The sequence below is a fragment of the Passer montanus genome, unplaced genomic scaffold, assembly GCF_014805655.1.
Source record: "Passer montanus isolate IOZ18808 unplaced genomic scaffold, ASM1480565v1 scaffold7, whole genome shotgun sequence".
Taxonomy (NCBI): Eukaryota; Metazoa; Chordata; class Aves; order Passeriformes; family Passeridae; genus Passer; species Passer montanus.
Genome location: NW_024372147.1, coordinates 13,346,001 through 13,365,367, shown reverse-complemented (window position 1 = coordinate 13,365,367; position 19,367 = coordinate 13,346,001). Strand labels below are relative to the sequence as shown.

Below are 19,367 nucleotides of genomic sequence, written 5' to 3'. Positions count from 1 at the left end.
ACCAGCCTAATCACATTCTAATTATATCTGGAAGTGTGGTTATACCTGGAAGTTAAAAAATATTTTTCTCTAAAAACATCTTTGTTCTAAAAGCTTTCTGAAAAGCTTTGAGAAACACATAGCACAACACATAGCCAGCCTTTTACAGGCTACATTTTTATGGGAGTGAAAATCCATCTTCTGGAAAAAACAATGGAATTACAGTTTCTGGACAAAATATGAACCTGTTATGGGCAAACCACTTGCACGAGCTGTGAAGCAATATAGGTATTTACATTAAAGAGCTACTAGCAAGTCATTGTCAGAAAGCAGCAATACACCACTTTCCACCACTTCAGTGACACTCAGAGTTAGACAGGATCACCAAAACTCTGAAGGAATAACTTCTGCCTGCAACCAAACCTGTCATAAGGTGAAGAAGCCAGAATACAAAAGGACTTATAGAAAAGCTATGCATATTTATTATATAAATCCAGTTCCTTGAGGGTTCGAAAAGCACTTCCTACATTTCAGATGCATCTTTGACTTTCAGCTTGCATTTAAAGCATTCCTTGCTGTTTTTCTTACTTCAAGCCGTGGTGAAGATTAAAACAGACAGATTTTGGCGCTTCTTTTAACCTCTACCTATTCTCAACATCTGCAGCATATTATGTAGGAATCTCTGAACTACAGGAAGTCACAGGAATGACTAAATGACTGGATTGAAAAAACTATCAAAGAATCAAATAATTTGAAAATGCAGGATGGAATAAAAAACACTTAAAATTTATTCTTTTGTGCTAATGTTGTTATTGACACCATATCAAGACTGAAATTTCTAAATCATGTTACATGAGATTATAAAGCATCTAGGCAACTTAAAGAATACTGTGGCTTGATTAAAGATATATAGAGGCTGCTTTTTAAATTAACCTGATTTAAGAAAGAATGAGAATGAAGCAGCTCTTCCATAACTTTCCCAAGTAATCATGAAAACTTTCCCAAGCAATTTCACTTGTGTTATCTGTGGTCTACAAGCTAGAAAATGGAATGCTCTTGCTTAGAAAGAGGATCTTGTCTTCTCTGTCACCTCTATGAGCTAGAAAGATGAGGCTGAAGTATCAATTTCTTTACTCTTGGAGAAATTGTGAGTCTGTACAATCAACAAATGAAAGAAAAATCCTATGAACAACTAGACTATCCTTTTAGGGCACAGGAGGCATTGTCAACAGAAAAAAATATTTATTCAGATTGTGCTAAATTCCATTTTTTTCTAAGAGGTCAAATGCGCTTTTATCCTTAGACAAAACCAGATTTTTTAATGCGTTCCTGATACATATCCTTCACATTCAACTGATACTCTTCACTGCAGAATTTGGAGAAACATTTTTATTAGGGATTTCAGGATCTTTTTACTATATATGATTCAATAACTTTTCTGCATGTATTCTGTAATGTGTGGCAAATCACTCCACAAGAGATTAGAGCGACCCCACCACTATGATATCAGTCATAAACTCTAGTCATGGTGATGTTGAAGTGTCATCTCATTTCCTAAGAGCTCCTAATATGTCCTCATTATTCCTGGCTGCAATTCGTGCATCAGGGGGATCTTGTCCATGAGTGGTATATAAGAGGGATGTTAATACAAGCACTTGCCTGAAATCAAACCTTTTGAGAATTATGGTCCTATGTCATCAATACACATCTTCACAAGTATGCTTTGTGTTAACAAATGTTGGCAATTCACTGCAGCCTCAACTTTGAAAGATGATTACTTTTATTTAGGAACAGCTGAAGTGGAATCTGGTTTGGACCAACCCAGTGCAGGACAGGGTTCACCTCCAATCCAGCAGCTGCCAGATAAGAGAGGATGAACTGCTGAAAGGGAAGCATGCAGGTGTGCTGCACATGATCATCTCATGACTGCTTCTCCAGACAAATGCAGAAGGTTTTCTTTGCAGGGGTAGACTTTTTATTTAAGAGATGATAAAGAAAAGCCAAGCAAGCTTGAAGGGAAGAAACCTGTACAATCACATCCTGGGTTTCACTCACATTTCCTAGTAAGAATACAACAAAGAGCAGATCACTCTTACAAGGAGAATCACTGTAGGGAGAGCATTTTTCAGTGGACCAATAAAGAAGCTGCCATGGTAAAAAGTGGACTGGCTGCATTTATAGCATTATGAAGTTTATACTAGCAGCTTAATGCAAATTTCTGTCCCTAATGGTTGTACTTAAACAGATTTTACTAGGAGGATATGAAGCATAACTCAGTTCCAGCTGCTGCGAAGGGAAACAAAATTTATTTCTGCAAGAAATAAAGAAATAACAAGAAATGCAGAAATAAAAAGAATGAAAAATAAAGAACAATGACACTTATTTTTCCAATATAATAGCATTAAGGTATTTTATAAACCTACTACAGCAAGACATCTTACATTCTGAAATTTCTTCAACTTTGGAACGAAGTTGCAAAAACCTACAGATATTTCCTAATCTTAAACAAAAATATTTGCTAAATAACATGATTTGACTTTCATTAGAGTATCATACAATCCTGTTGACTTGCTTAACAGATACCTATTCCTACTGAAGCTTCTTCCAAATTAGGAGGAATGACCTCATCCAGAAGTATTAAAACTGGTATCTATATGTAATATATATTTTATACATAAATTAATTTTTAGAAAGCTCAGCTGGCTGTGTTAATTAGCTAATCACACACCTGCTCTGTTTAGGTTTCAAGCTGGAGATCTGTAAACATGACAAGTGTTAAATTCTGCAGGCAATGCTGCTGAAGTACAAGGACAATCCTGCGTGAGCAGCTGTTCCACAGAGGCTTGTCTGAGGCTGTAAGACTGCTTCCACTTGCAAATTGTCATGGCTGGGGTAATACACAACAAAAGAAATCAACCTGAAATGGAAATATCAGGAAATGAGAATTTAAAATATATTATTAATGTAAGCTGTTGACCTCAGATGACAGTTTTGTTTCTAGGCACAGGGGTATGTGTATATATTTTAATACACAGTATCTCTTAGTTATGTCTAACTGTAACTAACTGGAAGAAGAATTTTCTTTGCTTTTTTCTTTTTTGTGAGAGATGATTTTTCAGACTTGACCAAGTTTGTCAGCTTCAAGTCAAAGACAATCTCCAATAAATTCACACTTATTAAAATTAAAAAAAAAAAAACAACAACCAAACTTCAGCAAAAAGCCCTGTTCTTTCTAATGCAACAGTCAGAAAACCAACATAGCACAGCTTATTGCTAGATCAGGCCTCCAAGTATTTGCAAATAGGAATATGAGACATGGCTTCCTTTCCCTCAGTTCAGTGGGACTACTCAGACACGTCAAAAAAATGGTACTGCTATTCAAGTAGACAAAGATTTCCAAAGCCTTGTTTCTCTTTAGTTAAAGTCAGTAACTGCAATGTATATTACCATACTGAATTATATTAACTCTTGTGGTACCTAGACACATGAAAATGACTGTTTGCCTTAGTTTTATGATTGTCACTCAATCTACCAAAAAAACCCAAAAACCAAACCAACAACTTTCCAGGGGCAAATGGCCAAAAAATTAAAGCATTTGGAATGGACTCACTGTACACAAATAATTAAAGACAACCTTTTTAGACTGAAGAATTCTTGAAAGCAGGTGAGGGGTTGTTCATGCATACTTTCTGTTCCTTATTTTAGAAGAAGAAAAACTACTTCCAAAACAAATAGTCTAGTGAAATAACTAAAAAATCCTTGCAGCAAACTTACATTCATTTTCATCTTTTTTGATTCACCAATAGAGTTTCATGATCTTTTTCAAAATAAAATATTTCAAGAAGATAATTTTTGTGTGTTTGTTGCAATTTTCTACAAAAACACATTCTAAAGCATAGTTGAAACTTGTTGGTATTCACCAGTAAATTAAGCAACCTTGGAAATGTGTAGAACACTACAAGAAAGAAGACCTTAAGTATAAGTATGTTTGTTACTATAAGATTTCACTTGAAACATGAGGAGATTTAAACCTTTTCCTCTTCATCAGATCTGAAAAGCATGTTGCTTTTCAAATGGATCTGCAGATGAGTGCACCACTAGCAAAAATTCCTGTCTGGAGTTGCTACGAAATACAAGCAGACTGTAGGAAAGATTTTATTAATTTTATGTTCTTGGATGAGTAAGAGACATTTCAAGTGTTTAAGCAGAGTAGCCATTAAGATTATAGTTGAGACATGATTAATTTTCCCCTTGCTGTCACCTGTGCTAGTCTATCACCTTTCCCTCTGACCTGTTTCTATTCTCATTTCCTCAGCACTCTGTGGACCAAATTTGTATTGGTGACATCAGTGATGCTGAGATCAGAAATTGGCTCCTTGCCTCTATTTTTCCCTTGCCTTCCCTTTAATTTGCCTTTCCCTGTGCTTCTCTTCAAAGATGCTTTGCTGCAGCTCTCAGTGCTTTGCAGGTATCCTTGACTACAGCTGACATTCCCATTCTCTGGCCAGCTGGAGCAGGTCTGGATATAATCCAGATCAAAAGCAGGTGGCTAATCAGCAAACGAGCAACTTGTTGGCACAAAACAGAAGTGACTCAGTCACTACTGGGTCCCCTCTTTTAGTCTTAAATTTGGCCAAAAAGTAGTTGTGGGTGCTGGATCTTGAAGAAAGTGAATTGTGAATCATATTGCAAAAAACCCCCCTCAAACCTCACAACCACAAAATGGCTATTTTGGAACTGAACAGCCACAGATACCCAGCCAGCATCCAGCTAGCAGGCAAGCCAGCCAGGCCCAATACTGCAGCACACTTGTAATGTGCTTTTTGGAGATGGCACCAAAATAATTTGTAAGGCAAAAATCTATGATTGGAAGGATAGCAGAAATTCTATGGTATTAGAAAGAAAACTGCAAAGAATTTTAGCAAACCTTTAAAGATAGTAATTGCACAATAATGTAATTGTTGCATGAGATTTCTAATATATAATCAGTCTAGCATAGGTTCTAGGAGCAAACAAAGCTGCCATGTGCACAGTGATTTAAATATGTTTACACACCCTGCTTGTATTTGAAATCAAAGTACATCCTCCTACAAACACTTCCACCTCGTGAAGTTACTCAGCAAATCATTACAAGGATAAGATAAGTCACTATTTATTTTCACTATCCATTCTTGGATGGCTTGTTAACTAAATAATTTTTACTAAAGAGAACCCAAATTTAAAACTACAAGTATTTAAACCTACCTGTCAAAATTCTTGTTGACCATGGTCATTTTACAGAATGATATAAAATAGAATTTGATAGAATTTTACAGAATTATATTCATTTTACAGAATGATATTCAAAATATCCCCCTTCTTCCCATCAAGTAATTCATGCAAATTATCAAGCTGAAAGAGGAAATTCACTCTATCAACACAGACTCAACATTTCTGCCACCTAGATCAGTGGATAAAGAGTTAACCTCTATGTGCTGTCCATATACCTGCCACTAAGTTATTCTTTCTTTCAGGGAAATTGCATGCTGTGTTTGTGCTTTCAAAGTGGGGATTATCTGACTCGCAAGAATTTAGGTGTTTAGCCAAATTACATTTTCAGCACAAGAATATTATTCTCCATGGTGTAATTGCAGATGTAAGGAAACACTGGGGGGAGAAAATGCACCATCATGGCATGGTTAGCTAGAAATTCTACCATCACGTGTCAACATGCCTCCATATGCCAGGAGTACTAAAAACAAGGCCAGTGTAAGGGATCTGAACAGGAGTATCAATACAGTCTACTCAGTTTAGCTTCCAACGCAATTAAATGCTGCTTTATTTAAGCCAAGATACAAAAAAACAAAACCCAAAAAACAACAACAAAAAAAAAACCCCAAAAAAAAAACAAAAACAAAACCAAAAAAACAGTGAAAGTAGTATTTGTCAGGACAAGAAAATATGGTAGCTATGTGCAGCATAGTTCCATAATGTTTTGGCAGCAAATCACTTGCTGTTATCTGAGTTAAAAATAAAAGGATTTCCAAAGAGGGACAAACACAGACCACATGTGTACTTTTAGAAACAAAGTAGGAAAGGTTAAATCTATGACTTTTCAAGTCCCATCTGTGATAACATGTTGCCAGTTCTTGAAACCAATGCTTTGATTTTCCAGAGGGCCTCTGGCAAAGCCTGGGCATTAAATAAAACATACAATATAACTGCAGACCTTCACTCCTAAACTGATGTGCAGGTTGTATTGGTCTGTTTCATGGCTTCTGGTAACTATCACAATCACAGCCCTTTTAACAACAAATTTTCTACTCACCAGTGTCTACTAATAGCCAGGCTGTTTCTTGAGTAAAATTACACAACAACATAATCCTTGAAATGAATAAGCTATGCCTGGAAAAAAGCACTTTCATAATGACTGAAATTTGAGATCTCTGAAGGTGAACTACCTTAACTCTCAATTCAGCCTCTCCAAAATTGCAGCAGCATTAACGCACTTGTTCCTTAAATTGTTATAACACTCCTTTAACCATAACAAAAAATAGTAGTGTACATGAGCCACAGTAGCACGATAAAAATGTTACTTGTTTACAATCTCTACTAAGTCTTCTTTATCCCTAAGGTCATCCTCTAACCAACTACAATCATAATTGCTTCTGTGTGAATTTGCTTATACATGGTGTTCCAAGTACGCCTATCAGATGAAACAAAGCATACAAGTCACTTTTAAAGTTATATGCCAGCTACCTGAAAAACTTGCACCAGCCATGAGGAGAAAAAAGAACTGTCCCAGTCAAATGTGCTTTCCACTAACTACTAGGAACCTCTATTTTACATTCCTTGGCCTGAATATTTTCCCAGAGTTTAGTTTTAATTTGGTTTGTTTCTTATTCCCATTACAACTTTTCTCTTATTCTCACGTTCTCTTGTGCTTCCTCAGCTCCTCTCCCATATAAGAAAAAAACCATTTTTCTTCTCAGCAGACTATGCATTCCAGCTAGGAGCACAAACACAAGAAATCAGTTTCATGTACATTTAAAGGCACATTTACGAAAAACAAATAAACAAAAACAAAAACATGGACAAAACCCCCACAAAACAAATAAAAAACCCATCCACTCTAACCCACAGGAAATAGGTATAGGAAAGAGAATGAGTACGTAGAAGTACCAGTATTTTGGGGGAGGATCCTTCATTCTTCAAAGTGGTCAAAATTTTGCGTGTTTAATGGTTGATGTACAGGAATCAAGGAATAGCAATGGATACATCAACAATGGTGATAATGGAGCCTCATCTCTAGACTTGCCAGAGCAATACAGTTTCACATCCTGTCAGTGTTATTCTCTGTGGATGCTGACTATGTAGCAGAGAAACTCAGTGTATTTGGGTTATTCTTCAACAATCCACGAGTTTTGGATAGCTGGGCTGGAATGACAACTTGCTGCTATTGCCCTTACTCATGCATATGATCCAACTCCTTTATTTACAAATTCTATGCTGTGACAAGCACAGGTATTGCAGGTCAATTCCCCAGGCAACAAGAAGTCTGCTCAACTAGCCAATCAGCTTCTAAGTGGACAATTTTTATTTAACTTTTGGGATGGTTTCTGAATTTAGCATGCTGCTAGTGTACCTAGGGTTAACCTTCCAGTCTGGATCTGCCCTGTGCAAGGATTAGTGCCACACCTTTGCTCTCAGGGGTTCTTCTGGAAAGTCCTCCCTCTGTGCAGTGGCTTCAGAAACAGACATGCCTGTGCAATCTTTATTTAGATTGCTGAACACAGCTCTTTCTAAAATGCAGCCTGTTCAGTCTCACAAGTAAAAAAAAAAAAAAAAAAGCCTCTCAGCCCAGGCAAAGTAGAAAGTAACTCAGAAGAGCAGACTACCTGCTTTTTTTGGGATAATACAGAAATAATCAGTTATTTCAGCAAGCTATGCAACCTGAAGAGTCAGTTTTACTTCCTACTTGCATAACCTTGGCTTCTGAGGAAAGAGTTGGAAAGATGAAAGGCAGAACCAGAAGCAAACAGGATTAACAAAAGCGCCCAGTTTTTTTCTTCTCCTGGTTGTCCTACCATGGCAGAAGTAGCAAGTTTAGACTCTTGGAAGTCCTCCTGAACAGGCAGGGCAATGGCTGAATGTTGTGGGAATAGTGTGGGAAGAATGGCTGAAAGAAGGAAGAGACATAACTCTCATCATTACTTCAAAACAATTTTCCTGTCTCAAGAACAATTATCACCTCTTTCACAAAAAAAGAAAATTTATGGTAACAAATTCCAATTAATTAATTAAAAATAAAGCCCCTAATAATTTTCTAATGACAAAAAAATAGCTTGGTTTGTTTACAGTGGTGCAGGATAATGAATGCTTTGCAAGTGATTTCCATGTGGTCCATACCTGTTTCAGTCCTTACACAACTGCATCTCCAACTAAACTGTTGCTAGCTTGGGGGTTTTTTTGTCATTATATCCCTTACATCTAGGGCTATAATAGCTTCTTTTTTGAAAGTGATTATATTTGTTTCCTTGTCCCTGAGGCATTCTTACACAGCACTCCAGTAATGGTTTCCAGTTAACTTTTAAATGTCACTTTATTTGGTCACTGGGTGGATGGTTGTCTTACTACTCTTCTCAGTCTGCTTGCATCTATCCATTCACAAATTTGTTTTCTTCCTTGTTAATTATCCTTAATGCATCCAATCTTATAAAAGGTTCAGTAGTTCACCAGCAGAATTCAGGTTCTCTGTGTTTTTTGAAAGACTCCTGAGAAAGTTTAATACAATTATGCATCTGTGCTGCTTAGCAGCCTGTACACCACATATACTAGCACTTCTGAACTTAAATGTCAACATACACTTATACCCAAGCATACCACACTGACGGCTTGCTTTGCTTGATAATTTGTTCACAATACTGGGCCTAGTGAAAAGGCAGATGGCAGTCAGGGGCAAAAGGTGCACAGCCTTAATGTTATTGTTAGCACATATTAGAATGCATGAAGGCAATAGTGAGGCAGAGGATTGTACTCCTGACACACTTAGAAAAATCAATTTGCCCTGCTAAATGATAAGCAAATACAATGGGCCAATACACAGTACAGGAAACAATTGACAAAATTGTAAGCAGTATGGACAATATAATAATAACAACAATGTATCAACCTAGTTTCATCACCCAGAATATTAATATCAAGCCCTTTGTAACTAAGGCCTCTATGTTTACTTAGCTTATTGGCCTCCCTGGAATGGAGTCATTCTGCCTTCCAAAGTTCTAATCAGAGATGACCCATTTAAATGGATCCCTTTACATTTACTGAAATTAGCAAGTGCACTAGAGTTAAATCCCTTTTAGACAAACACCTCTCCAGCACAAATTCACAGTTGCATGATGGCTTATTTTCCTTGATACTTTCATCTTTTACCCTGAGCAAATGAACTCTGAGGTATTAAATTTATATACTTTCTTCCAGATACTAGTAATGTTAAGATTTAGTTGAATCTTTCTTCTTATTGTCTAATATTAGTATTCTTCAAGTACTCTTATGTCATTTAAGACACTTTATAACACCTCTATAACTAGACAGGTAACAAGTGATGACAACTTTTTGCCAGATTCCCACTCTGCTGCAGGGATTAACCTGACAGTTGTTTTGCTCTATTTTGTTATTGCTCTGAGCATGTCATTCTATACAAATCTTATAGTGGAAAAAGTCCTCATTAATTTTGCAGAAAAGTCCCAGATATTTTCAGTAAGTTGTAAATTTTCAGAACTTCAGAATGGCTGGTTAACTGCATGTCTTTTGTACACTCTAGAGGAAGTGAAAGTTGGAAAAACGTTTTTGTTTTGTGACAATTGAGAACAGAAATACTTGAAAACCATTGATAAGTTCTGTGCTACAAGCTTCTAATTCCTCTGAGTATCTTCTTATCAGAAACAGATTATTTTAATACTGTTCAAAAGTAGTATTCAATTCTGCTCCTTTAGTTACAAAAAGCATTAAAAATAAAGTTTATAGCCCTTCTAGCAGTTTTTCATTAAAATACAATTCAGATTATTCTCTATTTTAGGAAAATAACTGAAAACTATGAGACCAGATACATCTATATTCGAGACAGTTGCAGGCTTTCAGACTGATAAAGGCTTTTAAAAATCCTAAAAAAGAAAAAAAAATCAGGTGGACAAGAACACAATGTTTTGATTGGGGTAACAGTTTCACACATACATTATATTCCACCTGAGTATTAAAGAGTGCATGGCAAAGGATATAGGGCTCTGACTCATAAGCATTGCAGCAAACTGTTGCAGCAGTTAGACATTACTAACACACCATTCTGCTTCTGCCAGCCAAGACAATGGAGTGTCCCATGATGTAAAGTCTCTTCAATGAGCTAAATTTTCTTTTCATGGAAAGCACAGGGTGACTTTGTGAAGTTGGCAGTGCCACCTAGACAGACACAAAGTACCACAGCAAAAACCACTGCATTGTTTTGGCTTAAGAAGCAGTGCCCTACCCACACTTGAGCTATCACAGGTTAAACTGGAACAGCACCATCAAACATAGACATGATAGTTTAATCTACATAAACATTTAAGAATCTAATAGACCAACTCCAGGAATATGTTTTATTACTTTTGGGAAAGGAAGCCTATCAAGGGGTAGTGGCCTATTAAAATATTTTATTTCAAACTACTAAAATTTCTGTCAGTGCAGTAATGAGAGGAGCACTATTTGAGCCTAGTAGAACTGTGAAGAGTTTAGTAATTTTTATAGAAGATCTCTAGCAAAGTTGGTGAGAATAATCTGTGCTAAGCCTCAGAACCTCATCTACAAACTTTTTTTTTTTCTGCATTTATACATAAGTTTCTGAAAGTATAAAGATTTTTCCACGGTATGAAGACAGTGATTGCTACAGCTCTTCTGAGAACTTTCTTTGCCAGAGGCTAGCTACCTCCTAGCTGTCTCAACTAACTTACCTTTTATTGCACAAGACAAACTGTACAGTAAGTATCATCATCACTTCCTACCCAGAGCTGTCAAGCACATGACTGCAAGTTAAGTCAAGTACATTACACAGCTAGATTAAAACATCATGTATTAAAACAATGCTTTTTAACTGTCATTAAGTTTAACATGTACAGGTCACTGAACAAGATTACAAAGGCCAAACAGCCTCTAGCTCTCAGACAGACAGCAGGCAAAACTGCTGCAACAATGAACTCTTGCAAGCAAAGTAGAAGAATCTATATGCAATAAAGAAGGAAATGTGTAAAGAGGCTGAACAACAATTATTTAGAAATCTTTAGGATTTCTAAAAGGAACACAGGTATCTTAACACAGAAATGTTTCTGGTTAAGCTAGACTACGTGAACTTACAATTTCTTCACAGTTACCCTGTTTATGACTGGATGATTTTTTCTGGAATCACCTTTTTGTTGGATTAAAAGTTGCCTTCATCTATCACTTTTCTTGGGAACAATGAAGTTCTTTCTCTGTTACACGTCAAAAACACAGCCTGAAGAAGCATTACTTCACCAAAAAGCAATGGGTCGGTTCATATCACAGAATGGCCTGGGTTGAAATGAGTCTTAAAAAAGATCTAATTCTAACTGCCATGGGCAGCACCACCTTTCACTAGACCAGGCTGCTCTGAGTCCCATCCAAAATCACCCTGAACACCTCCAGTGAAGGGACATCAACAGCTACTGCAGGCAACCTGTTCTAATGCCTCACTACCTTCACAAAAAAGAGTTTCTTCCTAGTATCTAATCTAAAACTCCTGTCTTTCAGTTGGAAACCATTCCCCCTTTTACCTGTCCTTTTAAAAAGTCTTTCTACATTTTTCTTGCAGGCTCCCTTCATGTACTGGAAGGCTGCAATGAGGTCACTTCAAAGCCGCCTCTTCTCTAGAAGAAACTGGAGACAGAAGAATGAACAAACCCAGTCCTCTCAGCCTTTCCTAACAGACAAGGTGCTCCATCCCTCTATCAGCTTGGTGGCCTCCTCTGGACTCACTCCAACAGTGCTGTATCCACCTCTGGGATCCCAGCAGAGGAATGACAGGTCCAGGTCATTCCTGTGCTGGGATCCCAGAGCTGGATACAGCACTGCAGGTGGGGAGCACACCAGAGCAGAGCAGAAGGTGAGGGCTTCTCCCTGCTGACCACCTTGCATACAGAACAGTACACATTTGGCCTTCTGGAACGTAAGTGCACATTTCTGGGTCATGTCCAGCACACCCAATTTACTTTACCAGTCAAAATTAACCTGACGTATCTGAATTTCTGTGTTAAAACTGCTAATATGAATAGTTGTGTAAGTAGACCACTAGAAGCCATCTAAGACTAATGTAAACAGCAGTTGCAGGAAGCTGACATTTACTTCTTCCATTAGCATTACTGAATGGCCTGTCCTGTACACCATCCCCTGATGAACAATTTATTTTGGCTTCAAGATCAGTTGTTCAAAGCTAAACAGAAGCAACCTATTATTATATCCTAGCCAGAGTGTGAACACTAAATTAGAAAAAGTCTGCATACTGACAAGACCAGCTGAAAACAAAACTGCACATATTAAATCGCATACCTTCCTTCTTGAGTAGCTGTATTTCAAGTTCATGCAACTGATTTAGTAAGGAAGAAATATAAATAGAAAATAAAAATATCTCCAGAGTCCTACTTACCTATAGCAGTTAGCAATGAGCTCATAGGGGAGCACAGACAGAACACCCTTAAGGCTTTATCTTGTCATTACTCTGCAAGCCAAGTAGCAGCAGAGATGGCTCCAATTTATCCAGGTGTTTGATAGCCTCTAGAAAAACTTACTCATCCCAGATGGCTATTTGCCTTTGGTACTTCTGATCAAATTGTGTAACTGAGCAGCTAGCAGTCATTCATCTGGGAAAACTGTTACAGTACACAACAAAATTGCCCTTGCACACTGAGAACATCTTTAACAAAATACCAAAACAATTATCTCTTAGTAGGCCATTTTCTTCCACATTTTACTGTTGTTTGCCCTTATCATCATACTCGCCAGGTTGATTTTTGATAAAATACATTTCTGAGATAAGAAGGCTAATGAGACATTGCAGGACTTGTCTCAGATGTTACACGTTTAGGTAGGAGAGAATCTTACAATATTCTGGTACTTCATACAGTGCACTGATTTATAAAATTTAACAGTATGTTCTAATTGTGTTCAGTTGTTATTGCATTATGTGAAAACAGATACCACGACTGAGAAGTTGCAAACATATTCTATTGCTCGAGAATTAGGAAAAAAATAGATTGATATAACCTGTGACTTTCTTCTGGATTCACAATCTTGTAATCTTAAAACTCAGCACACACGAAACAGGACTTAGAAAAATAGTGTGAAAGCAAACAAAAAATCTCTACATTTTCTCTTCAGAGAATGAAAATTAGAGTTTCTTTTTCTGTCTATGCCATTTAATATCCTAGTTGCCAGGACAAGAATATCCCCTTTCATACGATGAAGTTACCTATGACAAAAACCACATTTTAGGGAAGATGAAAGTCCTGTTAACAGCAGTTAGCTTTACTTAGATTCCACTGTCTTAAACGTGCTTGCATCTGGGTAAAACCAAAGTCTGTAGTTCAAGAAGAGAAAGTACTCATAATTGGTTCTCAAACGTTGTTTAAATGGTGAGCAGTATCTTATAAAAAGGAGTATTTTTTACACACATTCCATCTTGTAGTCACTGTGTGTTATGCTGGCATAAACAGCACTGATGAAGGGAAAAAAAATCTGGAAAAAAACAAAGGAAATTTTAAAAAATAGGTAACTGTAAAGAAGGAAGGAGAAAAGTGCAAAGATAAACACTTATGAAAAAACAAGAAACACAACTCAAAATAGATTGGAGGAAAGAAAAAAACCAGATTAGGGGAAATTTTACTAATTGAACAGTCATAAGATTTCCCTGGTGTGTAGCTGTGGTTTATACAGAATTTTCAGGGCAAGTCATGCTTTTCAAAGGCCCACAGTATTCACTGCCTGGACAGATCTCCTTTCTAACCTAACAGCATATTCCAAATTAGAACATATATTACATGTATGTAATATATGCCGTTCTTCATATAGTGACTTGACTTGAGCCTTATTTGAAAAACAAACAAACAAAAACAACCATTGTCTTCCATACTTGTTTTTCACTTGGACTAAACTGAATTAGCACAGTCTTTCATATAGCAAAGAAATTAATTTTCCCAATCTAGTACATTCAAAGTTCTACAGTGGTAATTTTCCTCATGTATTCTGACACTGCCCTGTCATTAGGATGATTCTAAAAAGGAACACCAGAGTAAGTTAATAATGATAAATTCTTCCTGCCTCTTGTACTTAACAGGCAAACTCACAGAATGTTTAAAGAAGGGTAAACTCACATTTGCCATAGGACCACTACTAACCACAGGAAGAACAGCAAAACAGATTCTCTAAGAAATCAGGCTTCAGTTCAGAAGACGTTTGACCACATCCAGCAGGCTGGATGTGTTACAGACCAGGAAGAGCCAGAACTAGAAAACAAATCATCTTACTACAGGCACACAAGAAGATAACGGGATGCCAGAATGACAACAGGTCAACACCCAGGAATGAATGCTTAATAACTGAGGACACTTCAGAGAACCAGAGAAATCTATTCTGGGCATGGTTATCTTCAAAAGTCTTTTAAATTTCTTCACTAATGAGTATGTTTACAAAATCTGCAGCTGACACAAAGCTAGTGGGATTTGGTGAGCACCACAGAAAAGAGGATTGGAACTGAAATGGATGTTGAGAAATTGCAGAGGCTCAGAGACCATTAAGATAAATTAAAAAAAAAATAAAAATCAAGTGTTAAGAGTTATTCTTGTAAAAACATACACACAAAACTACACACAGGACTATTTGCTTGGGAAGTACAATGGCAGTCTGAAAAGAACAAAGGGAGAAAGAGATAATACAGTGTAGTTCTCCTCTCCTGTAACATACGACATCAAACCAAACTCTAGAACTTAAGAGACTACAAAATAAATAGGAACAGTAGTGGATAATCTCTGCAAGCCAGCTCACCTTCCTCACACACCAGCTTTATTCTGGAATGTATTCAGAAAGGATCTTTCGAGCAAGATTGTTATTAACCTCTATTTAGCCTTGAAAAGATCTCACTTGAATATTGTCTTTTCAACATAACATTCATAAAAAAAACTTTATAGTTTAGAGCAAATAAAGCTACTTTGAAACAGGCTCTATCTTTTAAACTCATGAATGCCTATGAAACCTACAGATGAGTGTCTCCAGGAAAAAAAAAGGATAAGGGGAAAGAGGCATGAGCCCAAGCACATTCATAAAAATTGTATTTGAACATAAGTTTTACTTTTAAATTAAATAGTAATTAACTTTTCCACAACAGAAAGAAAAGCTTGAACCAGCTCCAACGGACTTTGTTGTCAGTCCTTCCAGGCTGAGATACACTCTACATACAATGGAGTTTTGTATACTCCTATCATTACAAGCAGCACAACAACAGATTGTTAAAAAGTAACCTTCCCTCCAGGATTCACCTACATCAGGGAAAGTATTGTTTCCCTTTCACAGACAGGTCAAGACAAGACCACTGGGGGTCACCAGCCTCTTTGCTCAAGCAGGATCCCCTAGAGCATGGTAGCCAGAATTTTGTCCACTCTGCTTTTGAGTTCTCTACGGAAGGAAACTCCACAACTGCTCAGGGCAGCCTGCTCCAGTGCTCAATTAGCAGAGAATTTCTTCCTCATATTCGGGTGGATGTTTCTATGTTCCAGTTTCTTCCCATTACTCAGCATTACTAAGAAGAACTTGGCTCCATCCTTGTGACGTCCACCCATCAGATATTTATACATATTGATGTGATCTTCTCTCAGTCTTCTCTTCTCCAGACTGAGTAGGCTCGGTCCCATCTGGGATGCTCCAATCCCCATCTACGCTGCCCTCAGCTGGACATACTCCAGGAGCTACATGCCTCTCTTGTCCTGAGGAAAAGAGGCATGAGCCCAAGCACATTCATAAAAATTGTATTTGAACATAAGTTTTACTTTTAAATTAAATAGTAATTAACTTTTCCACAACAGAAAGAAAAGCTTGAACCAGCTCCAACGGACTTTGTTGTCAGTCCTTCCAGGCTGAGATACACTCTACATACAATGGAGTTTTGTATACTCCTATCATTACAAGCAGCACAACAACAGATTGTTAAAAAGTAACCTTCCCTCCAGGATTCACCTACATCAGGGAAAGTATTGTTCCCCTTTAACAGACAGGTCAAGACAAGACCACTGGGGGTCACCAGCCTCTTTGCTCAACCAGGATCCCCTAGAGCATGGTAGCCAGAATTTTGTCTACACTGCTTTTGAGCTCTCTAGGGAAGGAAACTCCACAACTGCTCAGGGCAGCCTGCTCCAGTGCTCAATTAGTAGAGAATGTCTTCCTCATATTCGGGTGGATGTTTCTATGTTCCAGTTTCTTCCCATTACTCAGCATTACTAAGAAGAACTTGGCTCCACCCATCAGATATTTATACATATTGATGTGATCTTCTCTCAGTCTTCTCTTCTCCAGACTGAGTAGGCTCGGTCCCATCTGGGATGCTCCAATCCCCATCTACGCTGCCCTCAGCTGGACATACTCCAGGAGCTACATGCCTCTCTTGTCCTGAGGAACCCAACTGGACACACTAAGTTTTAGACAGTTCCTCTCTGCCCACCTCTACAACCTGTTGAAGTCTTTCTGAAGGACTGCACAGCTCTCTTGGGTACTGGCCACTCCTTCCAGCTTTGCATTGTCTTGCAACTTGCTGAGGAGGCATCTGCCTTTTCATCCACGTCACTGATGAACAAGTTAAACAATACTGGACCGGTACTGAACCCTTGGAGACTCCACTAGAGACAAGCCTCAAATGAGATCCTGTGCCACTGATTACAGCCCTGGGGGATCTGCAGTTCAAGCTCAGGAAATTTGGGCTGGATGAGTGGTCAGTGAGGTTGCAGTGAGAACTGGCACTCATCCAGCCCATACTTCCTGAGCTTGCGTACGAGAATAACACCAGAGAGAGTATCAAAATCCTTGCTGAAAGTCCAGGCAAACATCCACTGCTTTTTCCCCCCTCATCCACCCAGGTAGATTCCTCAACATGGAGGGCAATCAGGTTGGTTAAGCATGCTGACTACTCTTCATCATCTTTGTGTCCACCACAGGTGGCCTCCAGGATGAAAGGGATTAAGATGAGACTGATTGGCCTGTAGCTCCCTGGGATGTCCTTCTTGCCCCCTTTGAAGACCAGGGTGGTACTTGCTTTCCTCTAGTGTTGCAGCGCCTCTCCTGACTGCCACGACCTTTCAAAGATCTGAGAGCAATCATGTCTACTAGTTCCTTCAGCGTTCATAGGTGTGAAGGAACCCATGAGAGCCCATGGACTTGTGGATGGCAAGTTGACTTCTTTATGATTTCCCTGGGCACATGAAAGAACATTTTTATGCAGAAGCCTGAGCACAAAGACATCTTCTTGGAATGTTCTAGCTTCAGCTGTTTTTCACAGGCCACCCAGACTAAAGCAGCTGGATTCTGCTAAGAACCAGCTGAAATACTAAAATATCATCTTTTCTGCTATTTCTGTTGCAGTGAGTGCAATTGTCCCTGGCAGCCAAGTGGTAGCAAACACAGAAATAGCAGCCCTAAATGTTACAGCAGGGGTTTCAAGGTGGTGATGGTGAGGTTGCTGTAAACAACTGCAGCTCCCTGGTGGTAATGACCTCCTTTTGGTAGAAGTGTCCCTGCAAGACTACCACTGATACATCAGTTTCTAAACATACTTATTATGTTGGTATCATTCTTCAAATAAGCAATCCTTAGTTCCACAATATCATATCTAGCTAGTCAAAGACATACCTCTTTTTGTAGTGGTACCTTATCTAGTTTGAAAATTTTACATGCTATTTTACCGTTAATGGCCACATCCCAACCATTAATTCAAGTTAAAGACCCTGATATTTTCCTCCTTTTATTATGTTAGATAAATTAATAGGGGGAAAACAAATTTATCCTACAGCATGTGACTCTTCATCATGTTCACATATTCATTATGAACAAAGCTTCAGCTACTTAAGTCTCATATAGGGAAGCCTTACTGACCCAATTAAGTTTTTCATATCAGGTGAACATGCCTCCCTTGACAAAAATGCTCTCATGTTTCCCATCCCCTCTGGATAGATTACAATGAGATTCGATGGTACTTCATCAAAACACAAAAATAAAAAGCCTCCACACTGACACTAGCAACAGGCATGCTCACGCTCTCGTAAAATGAAATCGGCTGCTGCAACCTTCCCAAAATAAACATAATCATTAACTAAATATAGATGCATCTATTTCAGAGTCAAGAGAACCTTTTTTCTTTTTGCCTAAAAGATTAGCTTTTTATTTATTTTTCTTCTCTGTATGCTTTCCAACAAAAAGAAAGGGTTGACCTGGTTTAGAATGGCTTGAGTATTGCTGAATCCAGTAAACAGTTGCGCTGTTTTGAAAGAAAGCTTCCCCTCCATTATTTAATGTTTGTTTTCTCTTCTACAGAGAGAAAAGGCAAACAGTCCTCAGATTTACACTGGGGAATGGAGGAGGAAAAACAAACCACAAACACAAATGACTGCCTAATGAGAGTTTTAGTATTAAGGAAAAAAAAAGAAAAAGCATCTCTTTACCCCTTTCATTTCCATTAGCATAATGTTCCAAGAATGTTAACTAAATTATCTCTTAGACACCAGTTTGCAGCTTAAGACAAAGCTAAAACCAAAGCTATAAATTACAAGTGGATCAAAAGATTTACATAATGACATAAGTTATTTCGTATATTAAGATTTGAATGATTCAATTTCTTTGATTTTGTTCCCAAGTAAATATTTTTCACTGACAATGGAGAACTGAAAATATAGCCTTTTAAACTTTTTACTTTACTGATACTTTGTGCTGTCCAGTTAGCACTGATTCTTACCTTTCAGAATTTTGGTAATTTACATTAAAAAAAGATTAAGCCAATTAAGCTGGAAAATAACAGGAACAGTAGTAATTAACACTGTATTGCCAGCATCTTAAATTGGTGATTTGAACAATAAAAAGGGCTCCAAGCTAAACACCATGTAAACAATTTCTGTTACTTTAAGACCACAAGGTGCATTTGGCGCCACCAGCACTGCTTCAGGTCTTTAACTACACCACCAGACCACAATACAGGAACCCCACACCTGAGCTTCTGTAGAGATACTGATTTTACTCAGGTTCCTATGAAGATTCTTATTCCACTGCACAAAGTCAAATTTTACTTTCAGAATAGCAAATACCCGCCCATGTGACATGCTCTTAAAAAGATGTAA

General features: G+C 37.8%; 1 long non-coding RNA gene across 4 annotated transcripts in view; it reads right to left on the bottom strand.

Annotated features, from left to right (window-relative positions):
• Positions 1-19,367, bottom strand: part of LOC120511971 — a 74,554-nt gene that overhangs the window by 54,020 nt on the left and 1,167 nt on the right. For all 4 annotated transcript variants that reach the window (XR_005629887.1, XR_005629889.1, XR_005629888.1 and 1 more), the window contains exon 2: positions 2,708-2,896. This is a non-coding gene — a long non-coding RNA (uncharacterized LOC120511971). The remainder of the gene's footprint in view (positions 1-2,707; positions 2,897-19,367) is intronic.